The sequence below is a fragment of the Lathyrus oleraceus genome, chromosome 1 (assembly GCF_024323335.1).
Source record: "Lathyrus oleraceus cultivar Zhongwan6 chromosome 1, CAAS_Psat_ZW6_1.0, whole genome shotgun sequence".
Lineage (NCBI taxonomy): Eukaryota > Viridiplantae > Streptophyta > Magnoliopsida > Fabales > Fabaceae > Lathyrus > Lathyrus oleraceus.
This window is the reverse complement of record NC_066579.1, coordinates 433,418,863-433,436,767: the sequence shown is the minus strand read 5'-3', so window position 1 is coordinate 433,436,767 and position 17,905 is coordinate 433,418,863.

Genomic DNA, 17,905 nt, shown 5'->3' with positions numbered 1-17,905 from the left:
TTCAAGTATTATTAAATTAATACTTCAAATTATTGTATTTTAGATTCATTCCAATAAGTCAAATAAGTTGGAGCATCAAAGGTTGCAAGACTTGGTTTTCAAGTATAACCAAGCATTGATTGAAAGATTTAAAATTCAGGACAAGATTGATCCTATGAAATTTGTTGAAATTAATTATCACACTCAATGGTTGGTGAAAGATGGGAGAGATGGGAGAAGATGGTGAACCTTTAGAAGAAGACTTGGTTCATGAAGATGATGATTTAACTTGGGCTCAAGTTGCCGAAGTAAGTGGAGTTAATGAGCATGTAATCTACACTAGAAGGTCAGGGCTACTTGAAGTTGCAAGTACATCTAGGGCATAATAAGTGATGGTAGAAGATGTTGAAGAAGATAATGAAGATGAAGTATTGGAGGAATATTTTAATGATATATGAAGAATACATTTTGATAATGATCTTTTGAGTTTTAAGTTTGAATTTTCATATAATAGTTCTAAGTTTGTATTTTAAGATGTGATGTTGTGAATCTTCTACTATATGTTTGGATTTTAAGATTCTAAGTTTGAATTTTCATTAAGTATATGACATATGTTTTATAGATTATTATATAATTATATGTATAAAAAATTATCCCGCTATCCCATTTTTAGGATCGGTCGATCCACTCCTGTAACACCCGAGGGTGAGGGAGTGGTTATCAGTGAACGAGGCATGACAATGAGACACTCCTAGCAGCTTCTAGGGAAAAACTGAATTCACATCGGAATGAGAAGGATCCCGAGGTTGTGCAGGTATGGAATTGCATGGTTGAAGGAAGACTTATAAGGAATAATTGGTACTACCTATACCAACAAGATGCGTTTTCTTTTCGGTAGCCTAACAGATAAGAACTCCATAGTTAAGCGTGCTTGACTTGGAATAGTATTTGGAAGGATGGCCTTCTGGGAAGTTTTTCGAAAAGCGTGTGAGTGAGGATAAAGCATACTGAAAAGATCCGTGTTGGTTTGTGGGGTCATTCGATAATCCTGAAAGCAGTATAGGCGTTACAAATGGTATCAGAGCAATAATCCTCAGACAAACATTTTTGGGGTGGGATAGCGTTTGTTTGATGCACGATTGTGTGGTATGAGAATTAAATTGTCACTGGATTTTATTATTTCAAAACCCACCTATTTTATTTGAATAAATATTTTTAATAATTTCTAAGTCATATCTTGGATGGAAAATTCGGGGCGTTACAATATGGTATCAGAGTCGTATCTCTCATAGTATGATGTGGTTCGGGGACAAACCAAGCAGAAGTTGGTGGGCATGTAACACTCGAGGGCGGGGGAGTGGTTGTCGATGCACGAGGCATGACAATGAGACACTTCTAGCAGCTTCTAGAGAAAAACCGAATTCACATCGGAAGAAGGAAGGCTTATAAGGATTAATTGATACTACCTATACCAACAAGATGCATCTTATATTCGGTAGCCTAAAAGATAAGAATTCCGTAGTTAAGTATGCTTGACTTGAGGTAGTATTTGGACGGGTGGCCTTCTAGGAAGTTTCTCGAAAAGCGTGTGAATGAGGGCAAAGTATGTTGAAAAGACGATCCACTATTAATAACTCTGGACACAACATACATTGTTTTACAATTTTGATTATGTCAAAAATCCTAGTAATGTTCTCAATCATGCCACAAATTTGATAGTCAATTGCAGCCTCAAGGTAGTGTTTTTTTGAAGTTGCACCACTCCACTCCACTCTATTCTTAGAAAGAGCATACTTCTGCTTTTTAAATATTCAAATTCTATGCAACAAAACTAGTTTTATGAGTATGGGTGCTTTTTCAATATTCAAATTCTATGCAGCAAAACTAGTTTTATGAGTAGGGGATAACTCCTTTCTCCCCCCACTAACTGATGTTATTTTTGTGCTGGTTGACCTATTTTTCCGTCATTTTTTCTAACTATATCTCTTGCATGCTAAGATAACCCGATAATATTTTATCTAGCATCAAATCCACTCACCGAAGTTTTCTAGTTACTCTCAAAACACATCCCAGCATAAAAAAACCAAGTCCAATAGTACCCTCTTAAAAATAAACAAAATTGTGTACCTTATAATTAGAAGATTGTTGCATGGACTACCTTTCTTTTACAATCGTCACTTACAAGTTTGTGGATTGGATTGGCTACCTTTGGTGCCTCATAACTTTGGTGCGTTTGATATAAAAATAGGATACATGAATGAATAGAATAATATATTTTAGTGAGAGATTGTGATTAATTATATAGAGATTCACACAAAGTTACCAAAGGTAGAGGTCCTTCCCTAAGTGTGTGCTCTAATTTTCCATCTGAACCTGACACGGAGATATCATCCATTGTCACAAGAAAACTATATGTTTCAGTTCCAAAATTCAAAATCTAGCAATGAAATTAAGAAAAGCAAATGTATTTGATTAATATGCTTAACACAACTCTGGACACCAATAATACTTACTGTGAGTGGAATGATTGCATCATTCCTCCAATAGAATACCACATTGTGTTACACGATCTTTGGTCAAAGAGCTTCAATGATCCTTCTCTATTGGAATTTTGTGGGGAACAAAACTTAGATCAAAACTATTTAGAAGTCGCTACCATAACCAGGTAATCATAACACTTTTATTTTTCATTTAGTTTCTTTTTTAGTTTTACTAATTTTTATTATTATTTATTTTTAGATTTCACCTGAGTTAGAGGGTCAGATGGAAACATCATAGTCATCTTTTAGTATGATCAGTCATAATTTCTAGAACTAATAATGGGTAAAACACGGTACTTGCTCTGAAGAACATATGGTAAGGTATATTAATAATGCTCTAAGTTTGTTCCATATAAAAGATCTTTTATTTTCTCATTGTTTAGAAATTTCTGCTATGCTAAACACCGAGAAAAGATCTACCTAAAGGAAGAAACCCTAGAGCATTATTAATATACCTTACCTTATATCCTCCGAAATAAGAAACATGTTTTAATCATTGATAATTCTAGAAATTACGACTGGTCATACTAAAAGAAGGTCGTGATGTTGCCATCCAACCCTCTAACTCAGTATAAATCTAAAAATAAATAATAACAAAATTAGTAAAACTTAAAAAAAAAATATAAATAAAAGTGTAATGATTACTTGGTTGCGGTAACGATCTCTAAATAGTTTTGAATCTACATTTTGTTTCCCACAAAATTCCGACATCGAAGCTCGTTGTTCAAAGGACGTATAATACAAAGTAATCTTCTACGAGCAGAATGATGTAATCATTCCACTCACAGTAAGTTAGTGTCTGTCATACGGTGAACTGACTTGGGGTGTTTTGCTTTTAATCGCAATGTCGCGGATAGCAAGAGTCGCCACCGACTTTTCTTTTATCCAATAAGGAAAGGTGGAAAAGAACAGGAAAGACCTTAATTAGATTTTGGGTTCGGGAGGTACATTATACAAAGGGAAGGTGTTAGCACCCTTTGTATCCATGGTTATCCATGGGCTCTTAATTGTTTGATCACTTATGTTTGTCTGGAAAAAGTGGTTGTGCATTGTTTAGAAAGTGTTTTGAAAAGAGAATTTAACTTTGTAATGATTCTTGTATGAATGTATACAAAGTGGTTATCTCGTTTAGTTTTGAAAATTGTTTAGAAAAATATAACTCGGTAGTGATTCTAGTATGAATGTATACCAAGTGGTGATTTTCTAAAAGATGTTTTGAAAGGTGTGGGGTGTGAAAAATATTTTAGGTTGTGAGCCAGCAATTAAGAGTTATACCTTCCTAGGGTCTTTAGGGGCATTTTCTATCCTTATGAGGGTAAAACTGTCCTTACTATTGAGAAGTAAGTAGTCTTGTCCTTTTGGATTTAAGGGTCATCGTAGGGTCATCGATTGGTCATTGAAGGCAACATTTGTAAGGATACCTTAGCATTCGAAGGGACGATCATCATTTAACCGTAGGCTACACCGAAGGGTCATCGAGGGACAAAATCATATATTCAAAGGCAACATCCGAGGGACTATGATTGATTTTATGATGATTTAATCGAAGGGTCTTGGCTAAGTATATCCCCACATTCGCGGGACATGACCATTATACCGTAATACCGTAGGGCAACAAAGAGAGGTCCAAGATCACATATTCATAGACCGTATTTTACAATCAATTAGGTAATTAGGAGGAATCCCCACATTAAAATTAATACATTAAGATCAATTAAGCAATTTAGGGTGGATCTTTGCCATAAAAATTAATACATTAAAATCAATTGAGTAATTCAGGGTGAATCTCCACAAGGGTATCCCACAAATAAAGTGGAATACCTAACAAGCAATCTTTTCCTGGGGTATGTGAACCTTTACAAAACTCAACAAAACATGTTAGAACACCAAATCTGGGTGCAATCGAGGATTACACCACACAAAAAAAAAATCACAACAGTAAATAGGGTCGGGTAAATGATGCATGGCTATGATAAAACATGAGTGAAAACTCAGAATAGAAAAGTCAGCTACTGTCACGTTCGCTCCTGCCTCGCCTAGCGAAGGCTTAGCGAATACTCGCTGCATGCTCGCTTAGCGATATGTTAGCGAGCGGCTGCGGATTCTGGTTTTGACATCAGCACAATTTCAACCAATTTTATGCCTTATGGCTTTCATTACAGCAATTATATGGTTAATCATTTAAGGTATTCAGGTACATACCAAAATTCACATGCCAACCTTAAGATATTTTCAGAAATTTAATCATAATGCCATATGCAAATTAAGAACATAAGGCGGTAATAGCAATGCAAACCTGTTTGCAAATTGAATTGCGACCCTGGATTGGCAAATCGGATTGAATTGGGCAGAGATAACTTTGATGCCGCCGAGTTCCTTCAGGGTTTGCCTCCCGTGAGTGTTAGGGTTTGCTTACTAGGGTTCTCCTTTCTCCGTTTTTCGTCTGTCTCCTTCTGTCTCCGTCTTTCTGACTGAAGTGTCGGTATTTATAGTGATTGTGGTGACCTAATGGGCTCAGAATGAAGCCCAAAAATTCTGATATGTCGCAAGCTTCGCTAGGCGAGCGTTGTAGCGAAGGGTTCGCTAGGCGAAGGATTTGCTCGCCTAGCGAGCAGGCCATTTGTGACCTAATGGGCTCAGAATGAAGCCCAAAAATTCTGGTATTCGCAAGATTCGCTAGGCGAAGGAGTTGCTCGCCTAGCGAGCGAGCTAGTTTGGGCCTTTTTCTAGATTGGGCCTGTAGTGAGCTGGGCTTTTGTTCCTTTAAGGTCAGTGCCTTGCATAATAAGTTGGAGTGCTTCGAGAAATGTTTTGCAAGATTACTGGGCAAATTTTGGGGTATGACAGCTGCCCCTGTTCAATATTCTTGAACCGAGAGAGTTAGGATGGCCAGTATGCCATTCGTGGTCTGGAGGTGGAAGATTATTGAACACTTGAATGCCCCACAAATTTGCACTTGTCAATTAGTCTTGATGGAGATGGGCTTAAAGATGCCATCCAGGAAGTTTGATGATGAGAGCTTCAGATTGTGTCGTACGTTAGACGATATCTGAAGACATGAATGGCACACCGGGTCGTACGTTAGACCGTATAGTGAGTCCTCCACTATGCTGTCGATTTTGCTGGGGAGTCAGAGTGTGTTATACGCTGCTGGGGATAAGGGATCAGAATAGATTGTACGCTAGATCGTATCTGAATTGCTGAATGAACCGTCCGTTAGGCTGCATCTGGAGAGGTAAAGATCAGAACGGATCGTACGGTAGATCGTGTCTGAGTAGCGGACTGAGTCGTCCATTAGGCGGGTGACTTCACTGGGGATGAAAGATCAGAATGGATCATACACTAGATCGTATCTGAGTAGCAGAATGAGTTGTCCATTAGGCTGTATCTGAGATATAAGGGTCAGAATGGATCGTATGCTAGATCGTATCTGAGTAGCAAAATGAGTCGTCCATTAGGCTGCATCCGGAGAAGTAAAGGTCAGACCGGATCGTACGCTAGATTGTATCTGAGTAGCAGAAAGAGCCGTCCGTTAGGCCGAATCTGATGATGAAAGGGGTAGTCGTACGCTAGCCTACACTTCAGAATGTACCGTACGCTAGGTAGTCTCTGAGAAATGAAAGGTCCAACTGGGTCGTAAATTAGACCGTATTGGAGTAGTTGAAGGTCAGAATGGATCGTCCGTTAGATCGTATCTGAGTGGAAGGAGTCATATGTTGAGCTGAATCAGAATGAACTGTGCGTTAGACTGTATCTGATCGTATTTGTAGATGCTGTATTTGCAATAAATGGTCGGGATGGGCTTAAAGATACCATCCTTAGGAGGATAATTAACCTGAAAAATAAAGTTAGCTTCATGCCATGTGATGATGCATGAGATGTTTTATGCTTTTGACAATAAATGCGAACAATGTATGCATGCGTATGCTGTGAAATGATGTAATGAATGAATTATGCATCTGGAAAGTTCTTCCCGAGGACTCCACTGGCGAAATAAATCTCAGTCTTCTGGTTGGAGATACTGGTATCGGTGATCCTTTCTTAGCTGGGGATACTTGATTCTTGTCTGATGGTGGGAATATCTACTGGGGATGGAAGAGATGATCCGTCTGTCTGGTGATGCCGACCTCTTCTGGGAAATAGCTGGTTTTTGTTGGGGAATAGAATTAGCAATCGGACTTGTTGGAAAGCATGGTTAGACCTTTTTCTCGATCCTGAAGTCTTTTAGTAATTGATATTGCTATTTTATGTATGTATTTTTGGTAAACATTGATCATATTCAAATGCATATATTAATTCAACTCAAATCAATGGACGTTTACGCAAACAAAACAGACAAAGTAAAAACAAAATCATCTTTTAGGAAATAAAATTATATTGATTTTGAAAGAGGGCCTATAAACAGGCAATTCGTGTACAAAGAGACAGAAATCCTAGTAAGAGGAAATTGTCGAGAAAACAAAGAAAAAGCTATGAAGGAAAAGCCCTGTTGATTTTAATTCTGTTACTGTCATTATGTCTTCAAGTATCTCATCCCTTGTTGTCGGATGGAAGTGATTGGTTTGTTCAGTCCCTTTGACTTGGGTGAAGTTGACTGAGAACGGGACATAGTCATACGCTTAAATCCCTAATTTTTGCCTGGACCGCCTTTTCAGGTTTTCAGTCCACCAGGATACCCTTTTTTGCCCAAGCCGCCTTTTCAGGTTTTCGACTTGCCGGATGTACATTTTTATATGTTTATCCCTAATTTTTGCCCGAACCCTTTTGGTTCGCCGGGATGCCCTTACTTTTGCTTAGGTACGTCGACCTAGCGGGTCTCTTTTATGCGTAGTATTTTTTGACTATGTCTGCGTTCACGGGATGTGGGAAGTCTTCGCCGTCCATCGTAGCAAGTATCATGGCTCCACCAGAGAATACCTTCTTAACTACAAATGGCCCTTCGTATGTGGGAGTCCATTTTCCCTTGGGATCACCTTGTGGTAGAATGATACGCTTGATAACTAAGTCGCCGATTTGGTACACCCGTCTCTTGACCTTTTTGTTAAAGGCCTGGGTCATGCGCTTCTGATATATCTGCCCATGATAAACAGCCGCAAGTCTCTTCTCATCAATCAAATTTATCTGATCGAGTCGAGTCTGAATCCATTCATCTTCATCTAAACCTGTCTCTTTCATGATTCTTAGAGAGGGAATCTGAACTTCCACCGGTAAGACGGCTTCCATTCCGTAGACTAAAGAGAAAGGAGTTGCCCCTGTCGAAGTGCGTACTGAAGTGTGATAACCATGAAGAGCAAACGGTAACATCTCATGCCAGTCTTTGTACGTTACTGTCATCTTTTGTATGATCTTCTTGATATTCTTATTAGCAGCCTCCACGGTGCCGTTCATCTTTGGCCGGTACAAAGAAGAGTTATGGTGTTTTATCTTGAACTGCGTGCAGAGTTCAACAATCATCTTGTTGTTCAAATTAGTGCCATTATCAGTGATAACTCTTTCAGGGATGCCGTATCGACAGATGAGATTATTCTTGATGAATCGTGCCACCACATTCCTGGTAACAGAAGCAAATGAGGCTGCCTCTACCCACTTTGTAAAGTAATCAATAGCAACAAGGATGAAGCGATGTCCATTAGAAGCCGTAGGTTTGATCTCTCCGATCATATCAATGCCCCACATTGCAAAGGGCCAAGGGGCCGTCAACACGTTTAATGGAGCAGGAGGTACATGTATTTTATCCGCATAGATCTGGCACTTGTGACAAGTTCTGGCATGATGGTGGCAATCAGCTTCCATGGTAGACCAATAATACCCTGATCTCAGAATCTTCTTGGCCATTGTATGTCCACTAGAGTGAGTCCCAAAAATACCGTCATGCATGTCTTCCATAATCTTTTCTGCTTCCTTTTTATCCACACAGCGAAGTAGAGTCGAATCATGATTACGTTTGTATAATACTCCATTACTCAGAAAGAATTTAGCGGAGAACTTCCTCAGAAATTTTCTGTCATTGATGGATGCCCCTTCAGGGTATTCCTGAGCTTCTAAATATCTTTTTACTTCGTGGAACCAAGGTTTCTCTTCTACTTCATCAGCGTTAAGTTCATAACAGTATGCTGGTTCATCTAATCGTTCAATGGTGATCCTGGGAGCTTCATTGTCCCATCTGACTCTGAACATAGATGACATGGTGGCCAACGCGTCTGCCAACTGATTCTCCTCTCGTGGAATATGTTCGAATGTAATCTCTTCAAAGTATGGGATTAATGTCAACACCTGCTCTCGATAAGGGATGAGATTCGGATGTTTAGTGTCCCATTCTCCTTTGATCTGACTGATTACTAAGGTTGAGTCTCCGTATACGCTCAAAAACTTGATTCTCAGGTCTATAGCAGCTCTGAGTCCCAAAATACATGCTTCATACTCGGCCATATTGTTGGTACAGTCGAAACATAGTCTAGCAGTGAAAGGCGTATGGCAACCCCTGGGAGAGATAATTACAACACCAACACCATTACCCAACGCATTAGAAGATCCATCGAAAACCATAGTCCATCGGGATCCCGGTTCGGGTCCTTCATCCGGTCCAGGTTCTTCATAATCAGTAACAAGCATGACATCCTCATCTGGGAACTCAAAATTCATAGATTGGTAATCATCCACCGCCTGATGAGCCAAATGATCGGCCAGCATGCTTCCTTTGATTGCTTTCTGGGTAGTATACTGGATATCATACTCTGTTAAAATCATCTGCCATCTCGCTATTCTTCCGGAGAGGGCAGGTTTCTCAAATATGTATTTGATGGGATCCATCTTAGAAATCAACAAAGTGGTATGGTTCAACATATACTGTCTTAGTCGGCGAGCAGCCCAGGCCAAAGCACAGCAAGTTCTCTCGAGCAGCGAGTACCTTGTTTCACAGTCGGTAAACTTTTTGCTAAGATAGTATATGGCATGTTCTTTTCGACCAGACTCGTCATGTTGCCCCAACACACACCCCATTGAATTTTCTAACACGGTCAAATACATGATTAGAGGTCTTCCTTCAACTGGTGGCATCAGGATCGGAGGTTCCTGGAGATACTTCTTGATTTTGTCAAAAGCTTCTTGACATTCATCATTCCATATCATCTCTTGATTCTTCCTCAGTAGTTTGAAGATGGGTTTGCAGGTAGCAGTTAAATGGGAGATAAACCGGGCGATGTAATTCAGACGTCCCAAGAAACCTCTGACTTCCTTATCTGTACGGGGCACTGGCATTTCTTGGATAGCTCTCACCTTGGCCGGGTCAACCTCAATTCCTTTACCACTGACAATAAATCCCAAGAGTTTACCGGATCTTACTCCAAAGGTGCATTTGTTCGGGTTCAATCTCAGCTTGTATTTCTTCAACCTCTCAAACAATTTGTACAAATGATCGAGATGTTCTTCTTCAGTATTAGATCGGGCTATCATGTCATCCACATATACTTCTATTTCATGATGAATCATGTCATGGAACAAAACCACCATAGCACGCTGGTACGTTGCCCCGGCGTTCTTTAAACCGAATGGCATTACTTTGTAACAGAAAGTGCCCCATTGCGTCACAAACGTAGTTTTCTCCATGTCTTCAGGTGCCATCTTAATCTGGTTGTAACCCGAGAATCCATCCATGAAGGAGAATACTTTGTGTTGAGCGGTATTGTCTACCAGAACATCAATGTGCGGGAGTGGAAAGTCATCTTTGGGACTCGCTTTATTCAGATCTTTGTAATCGACGCACATTCGCACCTTACCATCCTTCTTTGGTACCGGTACCATATTAGCAACCCATTGAGGGTAAGAAGTAACAGCTAGAAATCCGGCATTGAACTGTTTCATAACTTCGGCTTTGATTTTCTCAGACATTTCAGGACGCATACGGCGAACCTTTTGCTTGACAGGACGACAATCTTCCTTCGTTGGCAAACGATGCACTACTATATCAGTATCCAATCCTGGCATGTCTTCATAAGACCAAGCAAAAATCTCTACATAGTCATGTAACATCTGAATCAATCTTTCTTTAATACTGTTTTCCAAGCTTGCTCCTATTTTGACTTCTCTCTTGTCCACTTCAGTACCCAGGTTTACAATTTCGATTGACTCTTCATGCGGCTGTATAGTCTTCTCTTCTTGAAGTACCAGTCTGGCAAGTTCTCCAGGTACTTCACAATCTTCCTCACTTCCATCCTCGGCTTGGTAGATCGGATTTTCAAAGTCATAATGAACAGTAGTAGAACTATTATCAACAGGATCCAGAGTGGGTATGGATCTGCAATTCGTCACGTGAGTGTGTGTAAGAAAACCTAGCTTTTTTGGAAGATGACAGGAAAGATAAAGAGCGCAATATTTGAATGCAAAAAGTCCATTGATTTATTGAATATGAATATGCTTATGAAAATGACAAAACCCTTAACAAATTAGCTATTGTGCCCTGGGCATAGACACAATGCTTTAAGAAGTTCAACTATAAAATTTAAAAATTGCAACACTAAAACAGACAATAGCAATTACTCCTGACTAAAGGAAATCGGGATAGTGTCTTCAGCCTTCCAATTATTGAGTCCGTCACCAATTGTTGGGAAAATCCAGCTATCCAGATCGCAATCGCTATCAGTATCTTCTACAGCATTAATTTGATCTTTGACCATCCTTTCAGAGTTAAATCCCAGACCAGACTTGTCAGACTTGTATGGTACGTTGATCAGTTGACCCCAACCAGTACGACCACCATTTTCAACCACGGCTTGAGCGTCCTTCAGAGAAATCATGGCAGGAGGAGCACGGATAACCTTGGGCACACAGGAAGTCGGCTTAAGGACAGGACTGGTCGGAGGAACTACTTCAAATGACTGAGAAGGAGTCTCCAAGAATTCGCCATCCATCTCAACGTATCTGAAGGCCTGCACACTACTGACAATGTACTCTTCTTCTCCACACACGGTGACAATCTTACCCTCTATTGGATATCTCAGCTTTTGATGGAGAGATGAAGCTACAGCACTTGCCCCATGAATCCAAGGGCGTCCCAGCAAGCAGGAATAGGCAGGACGGATGTTCATCACGTGAAAGGTAGTGTTGAAGATTTGAGGTCCTATCTTGATAGGGAGAACCACTTCACCGTGAACGACGCTTTTTGCACCGTCGTACGCACGTACCACAGTATCACTAGGTTTCAATTCGATGCTCTGACAGTCAAGCTTATCGAGTACAGCTTTCGGTAGCACATTCAAAGAAGAGCCATTATCGATCAACACATGAGCCAAGGTGATCCCCTTACACTCAATGGAGATGTGCAGAGCTTTGTTATGATTCTTTCCCGCTGGTGTCAGATCAGCATTGGAAAAGCCTAGGCCATTGTCAACAGTCAGGTTAGCAACATAGTTTTCGAACTGATCGACAGATGTCTCCTGAGGTACATGAGCGGTCTTCAAGAATTTGATCAATGCATTGGCATGAGATTCAGAAGATAATAGCAAGGATAACATCGAAATTTTAGACGGGGTATGCCCCAACTGTTCTACCACATCAAAATCACTCTTACGGATGATTTTCAGCATTTCCTCCATTTCCTGCTTGGCAATATTTTCAGCAGTAACTTCGACCGGTGTCTTTGACTGAGGAGGGTTGACTGGTTCCTCGCCTCGAGTTTCAGGGACGGGAGGTGAGATTTCTGGAGAGAAGATCCTTCCACTTCGAGTAACTTTACTAGTCCCAACAATGTCATTAGGATTAGCAGAATTACCAACTTGCTTTACGCCATGGATGTAAACATCACCTCCATAATTCCACGGAATGGCTTTGCTGGAGGAATACGGTACTGGGCCAGGTGCAGTAATGATTAGGGGAGCCATCTTGGGCTCAGCAGTAATCTTCATAGGCGCTCTAGTAGCGGTAATCTTCACTGGAACTTTGGACCTAGCAATCACGGATATTTCTTCAGTAGGGTTTTCCACCTTAGGAACCTTTTCGAAGAGAATTGTGCGATCATCCATCAGCCGTTGAATACCATTCCTCAACTTCAAGCACTCATTGGGTCGGAGTATACAGTGATCGCAATTTTCAGCACAACCTGGAAATAAACCAGCTTGCAATAAATTCTTCTTGATGATCAGGAGAGGAGATGTTAAATCAGCTACATTAGAAATGTGAGAATTATCATCCATAGCATTAACAGCCTTGTCATGATTAGGCATAGGTGCAGTGATGACGTTAGGAGTCTCCGGAGGCTCAAATTCAATTTCTCCCGCTTCGATCATATCCTGAACCTTATTCTTCAATGACCAGCAATCGTTTGTATCATGTCCGGGGCTATCGGAGTGATATGCACACCTGGCATTGGGATTATAACGAGAAGAAGCAGTGTTGGGTTTCGTAGGAGGATCTCTGAGGGTGATCAGATTTGCCTTTAGCATTCCCTGCAGTGCCTGTGCCAAGGTCATATTGATCCTGGTAAACTGCCTTCTTGGCTTGTCTTGTTTGGGCTGGAAGCTTTGAGATGGCGGTGCTGCAATCGTAACCGCTCCAATGGTATGGTCACGATTTTTCTTGTTACGGCCCTTTTGACCGTACACAGCATTTGATTCATTCCTCCCCTGATAGGACTTTTTGGTGCTTGCAGAGGTAGCCGCCTGTATCTTTCCACTTCGGATGCCGCTTTCAACACGCTCACCTGTCAATATAAGTTCAGTGAAACCTGATGAAGAACTTCCCAGTAGATGGCTGTAGAATGGGCCCGTCAGTGTGCCCATGAACATGTCCACTAATTCTCGGTCAGTCATAGGGGGTTTGACTCTGCCAGCCAAATCTCTCCATTTCTGAGCATATTCCTTGAAGCTTTCTTTGGATCCCATAGTCATATTCTGCAACTGTAGCCGAGTAGGCGCCAATTTAGAATTATACTGGTAGTGTTTGTAGAAAGCCGTCGCTAAGTCAGTCCAGGTGCGGATGTCAGAGCTCTCGAGCTGATAATACCACTCCAACTGTGTGCCAGACAGACTCTCTTGGAAGAAATGGATCCATAGCTTCCTATCAGTGGTATGCGGCTGAATCTTTCTCACGTAAGCTCTCAGATGCATCTGAGGACAAGACGCACCATCGTACTTAGTAAAAGTGGGGATCTTGAATTTGCGAGGAATGGTCACATCGGAGACCAGACCCAAACTTTCGAAATCCAGGCCGGGCGCCTTCTGACCCTCCATGGCTAGCATACGTTCTTCCAGCAACTTGTACTTATCATCTCTTGGAGAGTACTGTTCATTCTCATAATCTTCATCGTCGTCTTCAGGGTTGGAGAGATCAACATTCTCCTCTTCTGAATCATTCTCCGTCTCCTCTTCTGGACCATTCGGAATTCCAAACTTGACTCCTGCGGCCTGTCTTTTAAGCCTTCTTCCCGGGTTAATGTAACCCACAGGTTTATGGTCTTTCTTCTTCTCGAGCAAGAAAGCCTTCAATTCCTCCTGCCCCTTGGATAAGCTCAACATCATTTCCTGGAATTGAGCATTCTGAGCCTAGAGATCTTTGACAGTTTGTTCGAGAGCCATTTTTCTGTTTGGAGGAAAACCGTGAGAACATTGATCCCTTAGAATACCTGTTATGCAATGTTATGTTATGCAATGCAATGTATGAAATGTTTTCAAGGACTTTTGGAATTTAACTTTGCGTAAACCACCAAAAAGAGAGAAATTTTTATTAATAGTTTCTTCAATCATTGTTCATTATAAGAAATAATAATAAAAATACAATGAAAGCTCAAGTCTCCCAGGGACGGCTTCTTTTTGGGCGAAGATATGCATTGAGTCTTCGTTCCTCATTAAGCTGGCTGGTAAGTTCTGACACTTTCTTCCTTTCAGCACAGAACTGAGCTTCAAAAGTATCCCTTTCCTCTCTCAACTGGATCCAGGATCTCTTCAATTCTTCAACATCGGTAGGCATATCTGGATAAGGAATGATCTGAGGAGTACCTCCTTCAACCCCTGGTTCAACAATCAATGGTCCGACCGCAAGATATGGCATGACAAGTTCACGGGCTCTTGCGCGTACCCACCTGAGATAAGGTTCCATAGGAATAGAGTTTTTCTGTCCTAAAGTACTTCTTTTCACCATGCCCCAAGCTCATACAAATCTTTGACGGAGACCTTGGGAATCGTTGTCATAGTCAAACACAGTGCCCTGGATAATTATTTCATGTGGACCATCTCTTCGAGCATAACCAAACTGGCGTAGGGCTAAAGCTGGGTTATAAGTAATACCTCCTCTTATCCCCAGGAGTGGTACATTAGAGAATTCTCCACAACGGTCAATGAGGGTAACATTTCCCTCGAGATGAGGACACCAACGGATGTCTGAATGGGAGAGTGACATTATCCTTTGAGACCATTTCAGATTTTGCTCATTCTTCAAGACTGATTGAGGAAGGTGTGAAATAAACCACCTAGACAATAGAGGTATGCAGCACATGAGAGTCCCTTGCCTTTTCATAGTACGAGTGTGAAGGGAATGCAGAATATCTCCGAGCAAGGTAGGCACAGGGTTATGAGTGAGAAATATCTTAATAGCATTCATATCTACGAATTGGTCTGGGTTAGGAAATAGCACCAAACCATAGATTAGCAATGCTAGAACATCTTCGAAAGCATGGACATTCATATCCTTTAAGAATTCTCGGGCCTTATTTATCAGAAATTTGGCAAGTAAACCCTTAATTCCACTTCTTGTTACCCAATTGGTTTCAATATCGGACTTTGTCATGTGTAAAGCCGCGACAACTTCTTCAGACTTCAGAATCTTTTCTAACCCATTGAAAGGTGTTCGATCAAGAATAGGTATCCCAAGCAGCCTAGAAAATTCTTCTAATGTGGGTACCAACTGATAATCTGGGAATGTGAAGCAATGATGTTTAGGATCGAAGAACTGGAATAGAACTCTCATCATATCTTCTTTGAAATCAGTGGTAACCAAATTGAGGATAGAACCATGTCTCTTGATGAACTGAGCATGATCGGAAAGTTCTGACACTAAATCCTTCAGCTGAGGAGAGATTGCTACAAAATTGATCCGGATGGTCTTCCTGGAGGCCATAACCTGTTTAACAGAGCAAAGCTAAATTCCTAAGTCCTTGAAATGGTTAGTATAATGCCGTGATGTTATGATGTTATGATGTTATGATGTTATGATGTTATGATGTTATGTAAATAACAAGCACAAGCAAGTCACACAACAATCACTCCTAGGTTTTAAGGCTTGCATGAGTTCCATAGGTAAGTACCCTCCCCACTGAAGTTTGGTTGGTTTAACCTGTCCTAGAATAGTAACCGGGTTCTAGAAGGATCTCAAATCATTGACCTTTCCTTAAGTCCACTTAAGTGCAACACCAAGTGGTTGACCGAAGCTTCCCTAAAGTCCAATCTCAAAGAGTGTAGTATCGAGTCTCAACCAACCTCAGTCGGAACCGAAGCCAGTTATCTCACTACTTTCTAATGGTTAGGATGAGTCAATTAGGGTTCTAAAGGTCTGGTTAATGCTTTGATGACACCACGCGAATGCCAAATTTTTCCTCAAGTAAACATGAGGAACATCAGGACATCCAAAGTGTCACATTAACCGTAGCCATCATTTTGACCATTCCAGTATACGCCGGATAGTCGCGATGATCTATTGCTACTTACCTAAGGCACACTAGATCCGGGTGTAGGATCTTTCACTCAAGCATAAAATATCCAAGCAATCCCTTAAAAGTAAATCAGACGATTTAAATAAGTGATCTTGTTTTTAAGGTAACCTCTCTTTTTAAGTCCCCAGCAGAGTCGCCAGTTCTGTCATACGGTGAACTGACTTGGGGTGTTTTGCTTTTAATCGCAATGTCGCGGATAGCAAGAGTCGCCACCGACTTTTCTTTTATCCAATAAGGAAAGGTGGAAAAGAACAGGAAAGACCTTAATTAGATTTTGGGTTCGGGAGGTACATTATACAAAGGGAAGGTGTTAGCACCCTTTGTATCCATGGTTATCCATGGGCTCTTAATTGCTTGATCACTTATGTTTGTCTGGAAAAAGTGGTTGTGCATTGTTTAGAAAGTGTTTTGAAAAGAGAATTTAACTTTGTAATGATTCTTGTATGAATGTATACAAAGTGGTTATCTCGTTTAGTTTTGAAAGTTGTTTAGAAAAATATAACTCGGTAGTGATTCTAGCATGAATGTATACCAAGTGGTGATTTTCTAAAAGATGTTTTGAAAGGTGTGGGGTGTGAAAAATATTTTAGGTTGTGAGCCAGCAATTAAGAGTTATACCTTCCTAGGGTCTTTAGGGGCATTTCCTATCCTTATGAGGGTAAAACTGTCCTTACTATTGAGAAGTAAGTAGTCTTGTCCTTTTGGATTTAAGGGTCATCGTAGGGTCATCGATTGGTCATTGAAGGCAACATTTGTAAGGTTACCTTAGCATTCGAAGGGACGATCATCATTTAACCGTAGGCTACACCGAAGGGTCATCGAGGGACAAAATCATATATTCGAAGGTAACATCCGAGGGACTATGATTGATTTTATGATGATTTAATCGAAGGGTCTTGGCTAAGTATATCCCCACATTCGCGGGACATGACCATTATACCGTAATACCGTAGGGCAACAAAGAGAGGTCCAAGATCACATATTCATAGGCTGTATTTTACAATCAATTAGGTAATTAGGAGGAATCCCCACATTAAAATTAATACATTAAGATTAATTAAGCAATTTAGGGTGGATCTTTGCCATAAAAATTAATACATTAAAATCAATTGAGTAATTCAGGGTGAATCTCCACAAGGGTATCCCACAAATAAAGTGGAATACCTAACAAGCAATCTTTTCCTGGGGTATGTGAACCTTTACAAAACTCAACAAAACATGTTAGAACACCAAATCTGGGTGCAATCGAGGATTACACCACACAAAAAAAAAATCACAACAGTAAATAGGGTCGGGTAAATGATGCATGGCTATGATAAAACATGAGTGAAAACTCAGAATAGAAAAGTCAGCTACTGTCACGTTCGCTCCTGCCTCGCCTAGCGAAGGCTTAGCGAATACTCGCTGCATGCTCGCTTAGCGATGTGCTAGCGAGCGGCTGCGGATTCTGGTTTTGACATCAGCACAATTTCAACCAATTTTATGCCTTATGGCTTTCATTACAGCAATTATATGGTTAATCATTTAAGGTATTCAGGTACATACCAAAATTCACATGCCAACCTTAAGATATTTTCAGAAATTTAATCATAATGCCATATGCAAATTAAGAACATAAGGCGGTAATAGCAATGCAAACCTGTTTGCAAATTGAATTGCGACCCTGGATTGGCAAATCGGATTGAATTGG